Source organism: Corvus kubaryi, unplaced genomic scaffold, assembly GCF_017639235.1.
Source record: "Corvus kubaryi isolate FWS band 111438036 unplaced genomic scaffold, C.kubaryi_AGA036_p1.0 138, whole genome shotgun sequence".
NCBI lineage: Eukaryota > Metazoa > Chordata > Aves > Passeriformes > Corvidae > Corvus > Corvus kubaryi.
The window spans coordinates 4,121,143-4,140,097 of record NW_024580672.1 but is presented as its reverse complement, the minus strand read 5'-3'; the positions used below and the strand labels follow the sequence as shown (position 1 = coordinate 4,140,097).

The 18,955-nt window shown below is 40.0% G+C and overlaps 1 protein-coding gene across 4 annotated transcripts in view; it reads right to left on the bottom strand.

The window, feature by feature from the left end:
- Positions 1–18,955, bottom strand: part of SORBS1 (sorbin and SH3 domain containing 1) — a 164,572-nt gene that overhangs the window by 98,580 nt on the left and 47,037 nt on the right. Inside the window, exon 1 of one of the 4 annotated variants that reach the window (XM_042018693.1) lies at positions 11,523–11,665. The exons of the other annotated variants lie outside the window; for them this stretch is intronic. The gene's annotated coding sequence lies outside the window, so the exon portion shown is untranslated. Of the gene's footprint in view, positions 1–11,522; positions 11,666–18,955 lie in introns of those variants that run through there. 4 annotated transcript variants of the gene reach the window in all.

Below are 18,955 nucleotides of genomic sequence, written 5' to 3'. Positions count from 1 at the left end.
GCATAATTCATGGCAAAGCATTCAGGAAGCCTAACCCCAGACAAGCAAAGGACAATTCTAATTTAGAGCTTTCAGAAGTCAAAAGTACATACATAGATGATTCAACAGATTTGATACTGGTAATTAAAACAGTATCTGCAGTTAATTACAAGTTGGAAGTTTCAACAGCACTCCATGTTCCACAAAACACCACAGGAGCTCTTCTGAAACAGGAGCCTAAGCTCACTTTCATCTTCTACCAAAGCTTATCATCCCACTGTGTCACATAGAGAACTGCCCTAGGAGTTTGATCCAGAGGTAGGTCTGTCACCACCACAGGCTGGCAATAGGCATCTCCTTGGGAGTTCACAGCTTTTCCACTCTCCATTTGCCATTCAGAACTCTGTGCTTTCCTAGCCCCAGGGTTCCTCCTTAGCTCAGACTGAGTAGGATGTATTTCACGTCTTTGCTGAAGTAAATCACACAAATGCTTTGCATATTTGGCAAGCAATATCCTTCCCCAGCCTCTTCTATAACTGGTGCCATAGATGCCAAGTCATGCTGTTTCACTAACTCAGCTGCTGAAAATTAGAACAGCACTTTCCATAAAGCCCACATTGCTCCAAGACCTTAGTTGGAGGGGTTGGACGTTGTGTCTTTTATTCTGAGAGGGTGACCTAAAGTTAATTGCCTCACCGTGAGGCCCTTTTGATGCCATCAGCAGCCCTGAAGCAGTATTTTGTGACACACTCCACTCCAAGTGTAAACCATTGCTCACTCTTGGCTCCTGCACACAGAAAAACAGCCATGTTGCAGCATCTTGCAGCAAGTTGCCTTCTACCAGCATTCTTCGGGATGCAGAAGGCAAAAGTCAGGACAATGCTGTGATTTACCAATGACCATACACTATACTACATCTTGTAACACACATGACAATTGCCCAGAGCTGCAGAGAGGCAGTGTTTGATTAGGAATTGTTCCTGACAGGTGAAAACACTGTTGGCAATTAGTAGGGATTGCCATGCAAATTGCCAGCGGCAGGCAGCCTATTACCAGATATAGACCTGTGAGAAGAAGCACTGTGAAAACAGACTGAGTGCACTGTCACCTTCAGGGCTGGCTGCCAGTTCCAAATGTCAGGACTGTGCTACTGCAGGTCTCAGAATCCTGTCCACTGTAGGAGCCACTTGACATCTTAATAGGCTTGCCAAAACAAGGAGCATTAGCTATTCAAACCCCTGTCTCTCTCTTGCATCAACAAGTCTCTTGTATTTTAAACACTGCTAACAGCACTTAGTGACGATGCAGAAGGGTGATCAGCACTCAGGAAAGCAGCCTTGCTTCTGTCAATGCCAGCATGATAAGTAAGGTGAAGAGGAAACAGAACGAAAATATTTAAGCCTTATTTAGTCTCAGCAAAACCTCGGGTAGCTCAACCTGATCTACTGCCAACCCGCTACATCTGGACTTGGTTTCTGATGAAAGCATCCACAGAAACAAATAAAGTGATATATTCCAGTCCTAACTAATGAGCAAAGCTTAGAAATAGTCTGTCATGACAAATGGAAACTATTTTGTTACAAATAGCAAGAACTTGCATAGAGATGTGGTAAGAGAACTGCTCTACGTGCTGAAGTCCTGGAACTCTTTTCTTAAAGATTATTACAAGGAGAAGGGCAATGCTGCATTTCAGTCATAACAAAATGATATATTTCTATAACATATGTCAACAACTTCATAGCAACTCTAAGCTGAAAAGTCCCTCTTGCTGTGACTAAGCAAAAGCTGTCCTTCTCTGTCAGGGGAGAAATTTGAAGCACCAGCAGGATGCTTTGTCTCAAGTCCCAAAGGAAACCGCAAGTGGCCCAGTGAACTGAGTCTACAGGGCACTCAATTGTCAATAGACTCCTGGAATGACAAAGAGCATCCCTAATAACACAGCAAACCCTCTCCAGGCTCTGCTTCTCTAAATAAGCAAAGCGATTTGGGGTTTCATGTCTACAATAAAGATAATAGGAGTTAATTAATATGCTTATACAGAGAAGTGTTGACTCCCTTCAACAGACACACTCCACAAGTGTGCCTAGAGGAGCACATAAACAACATAATGAAGAAATTAGATGACTCTGAAGAGAATCGCTCTCTACACAATAACTTCTCTATGACAATAGGATCTTGAAGCCAGTCCAGGAGTGAGCAGAAGTCACCTCTATATCATAGTTTTATTGGACTGTGTGAAACAAGTTATCTGCCCAGTGTCTCGTGAAGAGGAACTCATCATACACGCATGGAAGCACCTTCCATCCAAACAGGCCCTACTAGGAAACAGCTCAGGTCACACCAGTGAAGTAATTCAGCAGGCAACAGAGTGAAATCCACCGCTGCTACTAGACAAGGACACAGTATTTTACTACAACTCCTTCTTCCCACCCCCCAATAAATTAATAAAAACAGAACACCAGCCCTCCTGATGGAATGATAAACTGGGTCTCCTGACATTCTATGTTAAGGAAAACACAGTATGGCTTGGATACCAGCAGGTACAGGTTTCAAAAAGCTGAAAAACAAGAATTCACCTCTGCAACTATTTAGCTCTGGGTCCATGATGTCTTTCACTGAACAGAATTAAGTAGTACTGTAACTTTAAGGATGTAAACAGCTGCAAATTACAGGCTTCTGAACAAGGACACCAGTTATGCAAGTCCCATTGGACCTTACTAAATAGATTTAAGTTTACCCCAGCTTGCTCTGGATACTTCTATTCTTTGAAAATTCCTAATGTTAAGTTTTCGCAACAATGTAATGTGTTCAGAGCAGAACAGCCCCTTCCTAATTAACAACTTTACACGCGCTAAAAGGTGAAATCCCACTCAGCTCTAAGTAACCACTGAAGATGCACTCGAAGCATTTGTAACACAAAAAATCTAATGTTTTTAAATACTCAGAAATTTTAGATCTTGCAGAAAGCTGTAGTTTCATTATCTCTTCATGACCCAGTATTTTCTATTTCCAAACCTGACCAGCTACTCATTGCTTTCCCACAGTGGGAATCCTCAAAAAAACCCCCATGTTGCTGAAGTGTGGCTTGCGAATCAGCACATACACATAGAGGACCTTCATAAACCCTCATTCAAGATGCTATTGATTCTAAACATGGACATTTCACATGAACAAACGAGAGACAAATAGTAATGGCAGGATCCACTTCATCTAACTGGAATTACTAAAATGTCAGGCATCTAGACAGTTGCCTCTGTAGTCAATGGTGAGCGACAACGGCTTTGAGGGGACAAGTAATCCTGCCCTACAACGAACACATAAGCTGGAACAAATCACCACATGGCAGTGCTTTTCTTTTTCTACTTATTATGGAAAGAGCCTGGAAACCTAGGGTTTTTTAACAGGCGTGAGTTTCCCCTAGGAATCACAGCAATAAAATCTCTGTCACAGCCTCAGGTGGCAATAGCCAAGATCATGACATCTAGCTAGACGTGGATCACAGCACACAGGCAGCAGCCCCCATTTGCAGGGCTATTCTCATTCCCTGCTGCATGGTGATGCTTAATACTTTACAAAATGAAAGGGAACAACTGGCAGTGACAAGCATGCAGATTTCTTCTCCCATCAAAACAGTGTATACATAGCTGGGTAACATCAGCTTGTAATAGACTTAAATGTGTGCATTTTAAAGTTGTGGTTTGTGTTGGCAGTGAGATTGTTTGAAGCCAACCATATTTGGGGGAAATACCACAGCTAAAGGGGTCAATTCCAGACTGGACATATGGCTGTACTTAAAATACAGACCAGGCTATGCTGGAAAGTTTAGGATCCTGTGGCATTAAGATAACTAACAAAATGGCAAACAGCACAGTTCCTTGGCGAAAGTGGAAAGTCTGGAACAGTAAAACAGCAGTTTCATAACAGAGTCACCCTTTCACCTTCCCAAAGTTTCCATGGGGGCTGTGCATTCAAATTAACTAAAATCCTGGCACCCCTCTCTGCTCTGACAGAGATGAGGTTAGGGCCCATCTCATAAAAGCTGTGTTAGGGTCCATATTCCGCAGAGGAAAAAATCTGCACCTTGGCTGCCACCATAGTCTGAAGGATTGTCATTGATCACTGGTGGTCTCTGGGTACAACATCTTTGGAGTATGGGGAGATCTGGACAGATGTACAAATTGTAATAGTGTCGCCAATACAGTGTAATGCATTTAAACATAAGCTGCTTAACATATGCTGCACTGGACACCAGAGATGGTACGGAGTCCTCTCAGCTGGCTACATAGTTACCGGAGAGGTGCAGATTTACTCATTTCCAACCTGTTTTACTGCTCCTGTGCTAACAAACCCAAGGTAGCCTTAACTAATTGTAAAATCAGGTTGCATTCCAGGAACAGTCAATATCAGCTGTATTTAGTAAGCTGTTCTGGTGGATCCTGTTGACAGATTCTGATGTCGAGAGATAAAAAAATACAACACCAAGAGAAAGAAATATAGATTATGTCCATGAAAGATTTATGCACATTATTGATCATATAAATCCAGAGACAACATTACAGACTGGAAACAGAATGAGCTGTTTCCTGAAGTAAGATTTTAGACCATGATCTTTTTTGCACCGTACTCATCTATTTAAAGAGATGGCAAAAACCCTGTGTCACAAGGCAACTCCACATTTGCACAGAATAACCATGTTGCATTCTTTATTTTAGCCTTTTCTAAGCAAGTCCACTGACAGCAAGGCAGTCATTCATGCAGGCAGAGATTTCTCTTTCAGCCAAGGGTTTTTAGGCACCTGTTAGTATGTGTTTGTATGTTCCAATTAAACTGAATACTTACTGTTGTAGTCTCTGAATTTATATAACCTCTATTTCAGCTCATGTAACAATAATGCTTAAAATATACTTTTATTCCTATTCCTGTTAACAGTTTTAATATTAATTGAGCTATGTGATCCTAAGATACAGTGTGGTATTAATTTGAGCTCTAGAATGTCAACAGGAGAAGAAAAGGCAGTTCATCGTGGTAACAAAATGCTTCACTATCAGTCTGCAAAATACACATGACATTTAGAAGACAGTGCTCCTCACATCCTTTTGAACTTTTGCAAGGATCTGTTACAAAATGCCATTAACAACTGATAGATTCGTGTAGCATTGGGAGAGAAACAAATTGGCTCCCACCAACAGTCTTGTGACCTACAGCATGGTTAACACGGGACCCAACACCCTCCTGCAATGATACAGTCCTGCACAGCAGAAGTCCTCACCACATGGGAGGCTCTTAAATTCATGAAAAACACATTGTCTTACTAAACTAAATTACTTGGATTTAGGAATATTTCTCATAGAGATAAAATACAATTGAGAATTTTCACTGATGAGAAAGCTAGTTCAAGTTAATTATGCAAGTTTACACTCAGGCAGCCCTGGACATCTTCAAACAGCTGGGCATACATTAAATTAGCTTAGCTGCATTTGTAGGTACATGATACTAGGCTTATTTTTGTATTAGGAAAACACAGAAGCCAAGGTTGAAATTATTAAAAAGTTATTCTGTTTGTTTAGTCTTGCTTCCACGGAAGTCAATCAAAAATTGTCAGTCACAGATTTGCATTTCCATAGGATCCCTTTATACCCCTGTGGTAGGGCAAAGAGCCTAGTTTTAAGTATCTTGACCCTGCCAGGCAGTGTAATGGAGCCTTAGTGGAAATAAGAATTAGGCCTCCATCAGCTTGAATAGGAATGGATTTACATAACTGCCGTGTGCTTTTGAAAATTCTACCCAAAACAGCCAGATTATTTGACCAATATGACACAACAGGCGTGTGACAGACAGTACAACTCAGTTTGCCTGGCATTAGTGAGCACTAGACCAAATCAGTCCCTCAGTATGTTTCTATCTTGGAAGAGGGCTCAGTTACACAGAAATCTTTAAATTATTTTAAATGACATATTAAAATTAGAAATGGTATACAACATTTGATCCAATGCTGATCACCCGTTACCAAGCTGCTCAAAAGTAAGTGCGGTCCATGACAAGCTACTTTAAGGGGAGAACAAGATAGATATGCAAAGGGTTCCCACCATTAAAAGATGGTAATATCAACCAGGTCATTTCAATAATGTGTGTAAAAGATGGACAAAGACAGAAAGGCTGAAGGAATCTTACAGAAATAGAATTCCAAAAAGAATCCTGGCTAAGAAGATGGGCCTGAATGCAGGGAGCATTGAGGCTATCTACCCTCGCTGGATACCAACCCACTGCACGCACTCTACATGGATACTTAATTCCTCTAGCTTCCAGCATGATTAAGACTGAGAAATGCCCTGCATGTGAATATATGTGTATGACTTGGGGCTGAAATGCTGTCTCAAGAAAACCACCCAAGTTTGTTTAAAATTCTATCGGCTCAGTAGGCTGTTCCCTCCATCCTCCCCTTACCCCCCCTCCCTGCCATCACTGGTTACACTTTAACCATGTATGGAAGAGTTGCCAGAGGTCTGAGCCATTAAAACCTACAGAGAATAGAAGAACTTGGCAAACATGAAATAAAAGCAATTTAAATGGCTCTGAGACAGCCTGCTTCCCCTTGCTACTGAAAATGTGATAGATGTGTTGCCATTTCTGTGTCGGAGATCACAATCTGAGGTTTCTGACATGTCTATAAACTTAACTACACATAGTGTGCCTTCAAAACTGTTTGAATACAAATTATCACATCAAAACCCGCAGATCTTTTGATCTTATTAAAAACAACAAAGCAAACAAAAAAACAACACAAACACAAAAAAATCCTACACCCCGACACTTAAAGTAGTAATCCTGTGTGTTATCTGCAGACAAGCTTCCTGCCAAGTATTCTTGTACATGCCAAAAACTATGGTTATTTTTGAACACTTTCTTATTTACAACCCTTTAGTGTGCATGAAACAGTGATGTTCTGCCATTTTTAAGAGTCGTTGATCACAAGAAAACCTCTAACACATCTCTTCTCACAGCACATGATTTATGGGGAGAACATTACAGCAGTCTTCCTTTTCCCTATAAGAAACAGACATTGAAGAAAGAAAAAAAAAAAAAAATCCAACACAACACTGAGAAAAGATGCAGGATACAGGAAACATTGTATAGAAGCTTACACAATGATAAGACACTACCCAGAAGCATGTGGAATTTACCATGGACAACATCCTGCTCCTGGTAATACTGTAAGATGCAAAGAGAATGAATGAATATGTTTCCCCCCTTTCTCCATATTTTAGAAGACTACCAGATTTGCCTTTAGAAAAACAGATTTTCTGATGATGCTCCCTTTCAAACCTTTTAGGATGTTCTCATTTAGAGAGTTGCTAAGTAATCACAATTCAGTGTGATATCTTCTCCGTGAAGATAATTCAGGGGACTCAGATTCTCACAGAGCTCATTGAGGAGCTGGAATCCAGGAAATCTAAGGTTTATTCCCAGCCTTCTGCAATCACTGTGCTAGAGAGTCACATCTCATTTTCTCAATTGAAAAACAGAACTAAACCACCAGTCTTCTTTTCAAACACTTAAAAACTTGATCAATACCCCATAAAAGCTTTACATTTCTATTACTGTGTTAAGTACTCAGCCCTTCCACCTGAAACCAACCAGATTTTGACATTTATTTTTCATACTCTCCCAGAATATTCCAGATGACATTTATACCAATTCCACCACAGCATCATTATTCAAGAGCAGAGATTTACTGCTCTATCAACCCAGAATAACTGATTTCAAATGCAATTAGTCCAGGTCTCAGTTCTACTGCTGTAAACCCAAGTTGTGGCCCTCATCACGGAATCTGATCCATGCCACTACTTGCAGCCATACAGATCCCAAACAGAAAATGTGCTTTTGTCTGTCCAATTACAAAATAATTTAGGAAGTGCAACACAGAAAAATACAGGTCCTAAGTGATTCTCAGTGCCATTTGACTTCTGACAGCATCATTAATTATTTCTTTACTTCTAAGAACCCCACCTTCTCTCCTACCCCAGGCATCCTGACTCCCTGACATGAATAATTTGGGAAGAAGGAGAATACTGTGTACATTGAAAGACAAATGCACCTATGCCTTTTTATTACTTCATGGATGACAGCCTTTCTATGCATACTATCCACAAAGTATATAATTACAGACAATTAGTATTCTATTTTTCATCAAATTCATTAATTTCAAAAAATCTTTAAAGTACCACTTCCATATGAAGTAGAAAATCATATATTTAAATAACACTATCTATAACTCTTTTACTATTTTGCTCCGTCCATTAATCATTAATGAGGACACAAACTTGCTGTTTACCCATTTTTCTTCAATTTTTCTTCAATTTTTTAACCCCAGCATCAGATTCAGCAGAGCTGAGAATTATTTTCTCACATAGAACATATTAGGGCACTGAGTAAGGATGAAAACTCTGAAGAGGTGTCCGAGAGCAAGCTGCAAAACAGGTTAGCAAAGATTTGAGTGCCAAAACCTTCTCATAACCTGGCAAAATGATGAGATATAGACAAAAACCCCCAGACTTCAGAGTTTATTCTCCGTGAAAATTAAGTGGGTCCTACAAGTCTTGTTTGCTCAGAACATACAACTGTGGGAATTCAATAGCTAATCAAGTTAGGGGCTGGGTGGGATTTCTTATACAACAGGACAGCCCTGAGTTATGTGCTCTTGGTCCTGGGGAGCCTACCACATACAGAGTCAACAGATTGAAATGGAATCTAAAAATAATTTTAAAAGTTATATTAACACATGATCATGTGCTAAACATTACTGCAGCTTGTGTAGTGAGGGACATCAATATATAAATCTATGTTTCCGTCCCTTCAGATATTACCAGAAATTACAACCAAAAATAAGAGACAAATCTCTCACTTCTGTGTATTGATTGAAGAGAAGAAAAACAGACATGCTCTGTGTGACAGATATGACTCTTTTCTAATAAAGATTTCAGCAGTTCTTTAATTCAGCATATGCCTTTTATATGGATAAATATAGATGAAACAGTTACCTGAAATAATGTTTTCATATTTCAGTATTTTTATCACAGCATTACCTAAAGGTCCAGTCAAATCCTATCCCTAATGTGCTAGGTGTGTGTAAGACTAGACACTTTATCAGACTAGTTCACAGCCAGTAGAGACAAATGAAGCATCATTACATTCACAGGCAGGGAAATTTAATGCAGACAGATGACATAAAATGCTAGAGATCACACAGAGTTAGATATTAAACTTGCTCCTCTTAGCGAGCCCCAGTTCACTGCCAAAGCTTTTTCATCTGCCACAGGGGAGGCTGGATAAGGGTGCTGTGCCCAGTTATGCCTCCATGTAGTTATTTCTCTCACTTGTTAGCCACGGACCATAGGTGTGCAAAACACACATACGATGGCCATATAGAGAGGATATTGTACTTAAGAGGAGACCATTCAGTCATCTCAAAGGAGTCTCAAGGGAAATCTCTCCTGCTGAGCAGGCAGTAAGCTCTCTACAAGGTGCTTTAAAAGCTATTAGCCACACTCTGGGTTCTGGCTCTTCCTCTAAATGACTGCCTCTATTGAACTGTATGCCTTAGGAAGCTGTGGAATAACAAACTTTGTCATTTAAGTGTCAAGAAAATATTCAGGAAAAACTTAATAGAAAACCGAGTCAGGGTGTTTAGAGCTGTTCAGCCTCCTGAACTCAGGCCATTAGCAGCTACCTCAAGGCACTGATGGGAGAACTGGGAAAGTACGTATGGATGCTGCAGAGTGGGACTCCTCTTCACTTGGGAGCAGCAGCAGGCTGCTTTATGTGCAACAATATATAATGTAGCTTCAGCCTTTCAGAATGACCATAAATTGCTAAGCAATATGATGAGTACCTAAAGGAAACTTTAAAGTTGAAGTCAATCACGAGAAAGAGACAAGGATACTATCTTCAGCTATCACCCAAATCTACCTAAATCAAGGTGGTTTCTAAATGACCCTGGATTTACTATAACCTCTCTGTTTTATTTTATCTTGGTTTTCCCAACTAGAACAGAGGGGCTGTTCATAGCATGGAGCTATGCCAGAATGAAATCCAAATTTAATTTCTTAAACCAGAGGTTGTGGAGGAATTCCCATACCCCAGAGCAGTTGCTGGGCTCTCTCCACAACACAGGTTACTTATGGCCATAGGAAAGCCCAGTGCAGTCACACCACACGGGCTGTTTGCTGCCATGCCAATCTCAGATGAGGTGAATATTGCCAGGATTGATGCAGGTGACTACTGGAATAGAATAAAATTGGAAAATGACAGTGAAGAACCTGCCCTGATATCAACCACAATGCCTGTCCTCAGTCCGAGCACCTGCATGCTCACAGACTACCGAACTTTTGAAATGAAAGAAATTCTCCCATGTGTATGCCAGAATAACCAAGAAAGACCTAACCCTAGGTCTCATTCAAAATGTTTGAAATGTGCTACTAATTATTGAGTCAAATCATCAAGTTTGAGTCTGGCCCTAAATTGTTCCAGCTGCAGCTGAGAAATCTAGAATCAAACCCAAACTTTAAGTTTTAAAGGCTTAATGTCAGTCTCAACTTTCTGTTAAATTAAGACAATAATTTAAGCCACAAATTAATTTAATTATTAAGCAGGCTTGAAATTGAGCCCACCTTACTTCCAGTTTTAGTAAAAAAAAAAAAATCTCAACTTGAATTTGCAGTTTATGCATAGCATCTCTTTTACTTTTGTTTCAGGATATTCATTTGGGGAAATTTAATAGGCAAGAGATGCCTATCTGAGAATGGAATTGATCAGGAATGCAGTTACAACAGAAAGAATTTCAACAGACCATAAAAGAGAAAGAGAAGAAAAAAAGAAAAGCCTACTACAAGAATAGTCCAGCAAAATGCAACTGTAGTGAGTTTGGGCTGTTTCCCAGTACTCCAGGGGGAATTCTGCTATTTGCTGAGTTTAGTGAATGTAATCTAGTGCAGAAGGAAAAAGAAGTGCCGCTGCTTTCACCATTTTCTCAGTTCTGCTTCGTATGAGAAATCATATAAAAGACAGAAAAATTATTGTATTACTGTGAAAGCACACAGAAACTTGCAAAGCAGATGTTCTCAGCACACATAAGAATGACTGATTGGACACTGAATAAAACTACACAACCAGAATGAAAAAACATAAACCCACTCAGCGGGCAGAGATGAATCAAGAAATAGGGGACTCAAAAAATAGTTTGGAAATAACATCGGTAGTGGTAAGTCAGTCTCATTTTGTTAAACAGTAAAAGGAAATCAATACTTTCCACTACACTTCATGGACAACACTATTTGAGTTACTTTCCTCCAAGAATCTCAGTATGCAACTTTAAGGAAATTAAAAATCATTCAGAACATACACAAACAGTTAACAGGAAATATAAAATGAAGTAATTGAAACAGAATCTCCCTCCAAAACCAGCAGATACTCCACAAGTTATTTATAGCAGAAAATTTACAAAAGATTGGAAAGGTCTTAAACCTTCTGAGGCTTTAAATACTTACTTCTTGCAGCCAAAATCACATCAGAGGAATATCCAGGAAATTTTTTAAAAGATTGCATTAAGGAGCTTAACTAGCTGAGAACATGATGTAGCCTTTCCTTTGGACTATCCAGCCATAGGCATTTACTCATTCAACAGAAGCACAGAGTATGATACTGTAGTGCAGCCTTTTACCTAGGGATACCAAAGAAGGGGGAGGGAGGGGAAAGCCCTTCCCCAAAGATTTTAGTTCAGCCCACTCATTAAAATACAGAGTGGAAACAGCTGCTGCAGAAAGGAAGAGGATTTCCAGGCAATTTTTTATTAACTTTCTTAGGTGTAAACTCATTTCATTCTGAAGTCTCAGTAAGAAAAATAATTTTCTTTTGAATTTCACTCTTCCTCTGCATTGCTCTTTAAGAAAGTGGCTCTAGCTCCACTTACTAATAAAAATAACAGTAGATAGTCAGCTCTCTGTTTTCAAAATCATTACATCTCACTAGGGGAAAACAGATCCCTAACAGAACTCCCTCTCCACCATGCAAGCTCTAGTACCAGGACACGTGTGCTTTGTAACACTTAAGCCTTAACACAATGTAATATTCATCTCAAATTACTTCCCACCAGAAGTCCCAACCAAACAACAAATACAAGCTTACTGATAGCAACATTTAGAATTGATAGCATGCTTCTTAGAGATTAGCACCTCAAAGTTAAATCTAGATAAAGAACAGAGGAAGGAGGTAAGAACAATGAAAGCTCTTCAACTGTTTGACTGGGAGACACTGAATAAACAAGGATTCTTCAGTCTGAAAAAGAGTTGGCAGAGGGGAGATGAGAAAGTGTTCCATTAAATCATGAAATGCACCAAAAATGCTAATCTGGGAATGGCAGCCCATTCCTTCTGGTAACAAGAACTAAGGGGCACTGAACCCAATCTTTAGGCAGAAGTTTTAAAACAAACAAAAGGAAGTTATTTCTCACGTCATGCATAAAAGGACTGCAGAGCTTGTTGCCCAGGATCTTGTGGAAGTCCACTCTGTGAGCAAACTCAAAAAACGAAATTCAAAAAAATGAAAGAACGGTCCTAATCCTAGAACTTTTGGCTTGGGAAGCTATCAACCACAAGTTACTAGAAGGTGTGGATATCTCAGGTGTGGTAACAATTTGAATTTGCCCTCTGCATTAATCCTTCCCCTAAACCACTGACACTGACCACTGCCAGACCAGCAGTCTACATTAGAAGGATCTCTGAGCCACAACAGTGCCCATTCTCATATGCTCATTTATCTCGTTTTCACAACGCTCCTTAATGAGAAATTGTCTGTATTATTAGGTCAACTTCACAGATGGGGAATTAATTATGTACATCAAAGTCCAGAGTAGCACAACTCTTTGGAAATTTTGAATGGTAACCACAATTCAGAAGTTAGGTATTATCCTTAAAAGTCATCCTGAAGTGAGTTTCTACTTCTAAAGGGCAGCACCCTTTCAAACCTCTGCACTTGTGACTGTTGCCTGTTCACTCCAGTACACCTACTCCAGTGTAACTTCTTTAATGGGCAAAGTTATTCACCAACAGGAGATTTTCCACAATGATTTGAGCAGCTATTACTCCTATTTCCTGCTCTCTCTTTGCCTATAGTTGCAAAAACTAATGCAGGCTGGTAGTGAAATCTTACTGTAGCACACTGTTTTTAAATATATATGTGCTTTTCATATATTATCAAATAGCATTTTTTGGTGTAAGGCAAGCTGGCTTAGAGTAGCAACTAGCAAATAGATTATCAATCAAGGTTGTTGTTTTGTTGTTTGCTTTTTTTAAAATAAGAGACATACTTTAAAAATACTCTCAGAGTGGCCATTGTGTGGTAAAAGGGGTAACTGCTCACTGACCTTGCTCATACAACAGCTTGTCTGAATTAATACTGAGAAACAAGATACTTTTATGCAAAATAAGTAAATTGATTTGAGACCCTTTTCATATCAGGTCTGAGAAAAGCAGACAGAAACTCTGTTTCTCTTCACTGCTCCTAATTTTAAACAGGGGCTTCATAGCTTTTTGTCTGTCTCAGTGTGCTTAATGTTTCCTGGAGGCCTGCAAAGGCATGCAAAATATTTTAGTTCAGGGCCTCTATATGGTTGTAATAGGAAATAGATGTCTCCCTTAAAGAGAGGGGTTAGTATAGAAACAGATTATCTGAATGACAGCAGAATCTTAAGTGTTTATTTCAAAGGGAAGGAAAGGACAGATAAATATTTACTGCTTTCTGTCCACATTGTAAAATACAGATGCTGCCCATTTTCAGTTACTTCTTGTCTAAGTAATCCAGGTTATTGTCTGATCCTGTTCTCTTGGTCAGGATCTGTCTTCATGTTAAAAAAAGTTCTGATGCCATCTTTGACAGATAAATCCTTTAAGCTACAGGAGAGTTGCACAAAGAGAAAACTGGTTTCTAAAACCTGGGCTGGGCAAGACCTTATGCTTGTACAAGATATTTGGTCACCAGAAAGGAATCACAGACTTTTTGGTCTACCTGAGAAACTGCATGTTTCCTGTGTAAGGCTTCACACTATGCTGAAATAGCCTTTTGGAAAAATTCTGAGTGTTTCAGTGCTAACAGGTCGAAAAATGGTGGAGACAAATGTAAAGAAGGGTTCACTTCTTACTCCTATCCCCTCTCTTACTTCACCCAACCTGAAGGGTAAGTGCCATCCCTTCCCCAGCAGAGTAGAGGAAGATAGAACAGATGTTCTCTTTCCTCCTGCACAGGCCCTAATCAATAATCTTCAGGTCCTGATCTTTGACCCATTTGTGGCAGCAAGCTTTGATTCTGAGTCTCCTATTCTTGACAGGTCCACTCTTTCTCCTTTTCACTCTCTTAGGTACCTACTGCTAGAGAACCAAGACAATTAAAAGTAACTTTGGGACAATTATCCTTTCCTAGATGCGGTCTTACCTTCCCTATTTCAAAACTTGACTACAACTGATGAGATCTCTCTTCCTTACCCCTTCTTTCCCTCTTTTAATTAAAAGTTGCATGGTAGATCAAGAGGAATACAGAAGGACTTAGAGCAAATCTTACTATCTTCCTTTAGTTGCAACTACACCTCATATAAGAAGACATTAAGGAAATGGCTGATGGAGTAAGTGCAGTAGGTGCAACTCAGTGGAATGCTGGCTATCGAAACAACAGCCAAGTGGCAAGCATTTATTTTGTTCAGTAGATGAATGAGAGATCAATACCAATGGGACATGTTCTGGGATGTTTCTGTATGCAAAGGCATTCCTCTTCATAAAGCAACTTTATGAAAATCCCCCGAAATAAGCAGACTTCTGACAATTCACTAGCTGGATAGGAAGTCCCTAAGGTGTTACAGAGGAAAATGGTCATTCAATAAATGCTGTTTTCCTCAGAACAAGTATCTTAGCACAAAGCCTTCACACACAAGTGTTTTTACAGATCAGGAAAGTTGCTATCATGTTTGAAGGTGCAAATGGATAACCTTCAGCAGGCTCAGTTGATGAGTTACACCTGTGTTATGAGCTGAACCAGCATAACAAATTATTGCAGCAACTGCAATTCCAACAAGATTTTCTGTGCAGCTCCTCAGTTTTCATCGTCTCATTTTAAAAATACATATTTTTTTTAAAGTAATAAATCAGGTTTGGGATACCAGTGAATTTCTCCCAGTTCTGTTTTCTCCTTATGCTCTTTTCTATTGGGTGGAGCAAAGAGATGAAAAGGAAAGGAGAGCAAATCTATTTAGATCAAGGAAGAGGAAAAAGAAGAAAGGAGAACAATTTTTCAAGGAAAGGAAGGGATTTCGAAGCTGAAAAGTAAAAACTTTCTGTCTCACTCTGGAAACACAATGCAGTTATTCCTGACATTAAAACTGAAGATCTTCTTTTGCCACATTTTGTTATACAATTTACATCACCAGTTGTTTCCTTCTGGAAACATTCACAACTATTTCAAATTCAATACTGAGAGGGATAAGGGAGTTGTACTATAAATGGACTGGATGGCCAAATGCATCAAAACAACAATCTTTGGCTTTTGGTTCTGGAATGGCATGTAACGTATTACTAGTGATGCTATTCTCTCTGGAAAATTCACAGCGATTTTATTAATATCTGTAATTATTAATTTAAGATACATAAGATTATTAACTTTGGATTTAGACCAATGTTTCTACGACATAACCAAGGGGTTCATGGGATCATTCCCAAATTCTGCCATACTTGACTTTTTCAAGCCATTTCTATAGTCTGCCTTGAAAAACAGCTTTGCGTTTCAACAGAGACAAAGATCACTGAAAAGCTGTCAGTGAACATCTATCAGGACTGATCTCTTATCACAAACACCTAAAAAGCAGTAAAGGGCTACTGCTCTTCAGCTAGCATCTGCAGGCAAATCAATGGGCCTCAGAAATCAGACACAACCCTAGATCCTAAGTACAATACTTTTGGATAAGGTCTCAATTCCCATTTTCAGCCTAACATGTACTAATACGTTCCTCAGCAGTGCTATCTTTTTAAAAAATAAACACTTTCTCAACACAGAGCAGCAAGTTGTCCATGCATTTGTCCATGATTCCAAGCAAATGTCCAGCATTTTTCATGACCATGGAAGATAAGGTTCATTTTGACTGAGGTCACAAACTGCAAGGCTTAATCTGAAGTTACATGGGGTATTTTAATACCTACTCTGAGCAAAGGAAGTTCACATTTCTCAGGATCCATTAAAAAAAAATGCACATGCTGTATGGAACCAAAGTGAAATTGATCTAACTTGGAAAACTGGTCGTCTGAGGAAATGTGATCAAGCATCTTAGATGCTGAACAGAACCTCAACAGTCTCAACCTTCTCACTGGATTGTGAAGCCACTCCCTTTCGGCTCCCTTCCCCATGCACCCTGAAAGCACTCTGCTTTGGGAGTGGCTTTTCTCACCAGGGAAGCGAAACTTTCTTTTAATGTGGTTCATGGAAAGTTTAGCTGGTTTTCTTTCTCCAGGCGAGTTAGGCTGGAAAAAGACATTAGTCCCAACCAAAATCCAGTATAATAACTCTGCCTGTCTGTGGACAGTTCTTTTCAACTTGCAAGGAAGCGATCCCACAACTGCAATTTCTTGTGTCTCATTATGGGAATGGTGGTGTAGTAAAACCACAGAAAGAGCTGTACTGGAATTGTAGTTATTGTACAAGCACTTTGAGATGCTTTCATCCAAAAAAAGGAATTAGATCAATTCTAGGAGTCCTCTAAGTATAGGAAGAACTACCAATAAATTCAAGGGTAATAGAGGCAATGGGCTGCATGGGATGAATTTTATTTTAACTTGTCTTTAAGGATACACCATGGGATACAGAAACTGAGCTGGGGAGTATAAACAGTACAACCCCAAGGCATAATAAATGGATTTATTTCTGATCCAAAGTCTGCTATCAGTAACATGTATCAAGTTACTGCTTTCAATAAGCTTTAGATCAGTCTCCCATGAGCACCATGTAAAGGATATGAAGTCAGACACCTACCGAAACAAGGACAGTGTAATTTCAGCAATGTGTGTGGGGGGAAAATTTGCTTTCCAGAAAAAAAAGGACCTGGGAGATGCTGCATATTATCAGATCACGGATTTACATAATGCAAAAGCTTTTATCAGTACCAAAAGCCTCAGGGTCACATACAAGAAACCAATCAGCAGTTCTGGGAAAGCTGCAGCTGGGTATTCCTCCTGTTTGACAAGGGCACATAGCAGCTTCCCCTTGTCTGTGAGACACCATTTTTTTCTTTGCTGGGTAGGTTTTTACCTGGATTTGTTCTCAGTTCACCTAATCATGTCACATCAACACTGGAGGTAACACAAAGTAAGGGTGAAGTTGGGATAAGGCCACATTCTTTCAGTAGCAGCCAGGACTTGGATCACTTTATACCAGTCCTGAAACCACAAACCCACAGAACTTAAAAGATCTTTTACAATTCAGTGCAACAAAGTAAAAGTGAAGAGAACAACTCAGATTCCAGAAACCAGGTGTTTAGGAACAAGTAAGCTTGTACTTCCAGAGCAATGCACTTGGCCCTTCTAAAGACAGAGAAACAAACATCTGAATTGACTCCCAAGGAAGAGAGGAAGGTCTAACTTAACACCATTCCTTTTTGGCTGGCTTAATGTTCTCCAGGCAGATAATTTTCCTCCTGATTACAGGGTGATAGCTCCCCCTCCATGAAGGACACACCATTTCTGATAAAAAGTCCTGCATGTTTACCACCTGCCCTGCTTTCAGCACAAATCCAAAGCACCCTGTTCCTTTCCCCGAGATGGCTCTATCTTAAAGGCAGTGCACTACCCACAGACAGTCCAAATTTTCACTTTCATTCTAGACTAGAGAGGTCTCTTGGTCACAGAGTTGCAGTCTGAGCCCCCCTCTGCCTATTTCTTTGATTTGGATGAAGCCTTACCCCAGCTCTGCCTCCTTTTCTCTCCTGTTTATCACTGCTGCCCTGGTGGTCCCTGCATGCTGCACAGCTGTTCCTCCTTCCCTCCTGCCTAAGCTAATTCTAAGATGCCTCCTTGGACCAGATGTTTTCCACGTGTTTCACTCTCTATTTTCTTCCCCACCCCCACCCCTTCCAAGGCAAGTAAATATCTCTCTCCTTGACCTTTCAGAATCAATCCTAAAGTATTCCTTAATCAACTTGCCCAGCTTGGTTCTGGGGCAGGCAAAAAACAAGTCTCTGCTTTTTCCTCTATAATAATATACATGGGCAGGAGACAAAAATAAGCTTTAACCTTGGCACAGCCTTTAGTTTCCACTTCACCTTTAGATGATCAGCTTTGGCTTTGGTATTTTTTTGGCTTTCTTTCTGGATTAAATTTTATTTCTTGGAAATACTTTGTTAAGCAGGATTAATATCCATATCACTTGCCACTTTCCCTTCTAATCATCCTTCTGTTTTCTAGCTGCCACTGAAGTCTTATTTACAGGTACAAATCTTAAGTTTCTAGGTACTTCACAGGTCCCATCCCCCTTCTCTGTGACATTTCCCACTCTCCATCTGTCTTTCCTTGGCACCAGTGCCTGCAGTGGCAGTAGACTTTAATACAAACTACCATAACTCTGCTTCATCTCTCAAAAATTGGTTTCGTATCAGGCCAATTCAATCCAGTTTCACAAGCTTATGTCACCTTATGTTAACTGTAAATCAGACCTAAACCAATAAACTCCAGCTGGACCAGTACTGTAACACCCATTTTAAGGTACTCCAACTTCCAGTCACTCATATGTAGAGATGGTTTTGCGGGAGAGGGACGGGTGCAGCGTTTCCATCCCCTCCTGTGCAATGTTATGTTTCTCTGAGCAGGCCTGCTCGCTTTAGGCCAAGTCCTGAACACGGTCATCAGTGTACCAAAGGAGCAGTGACCTCATACCATAGGCTGGAGGGCCAGCCCTG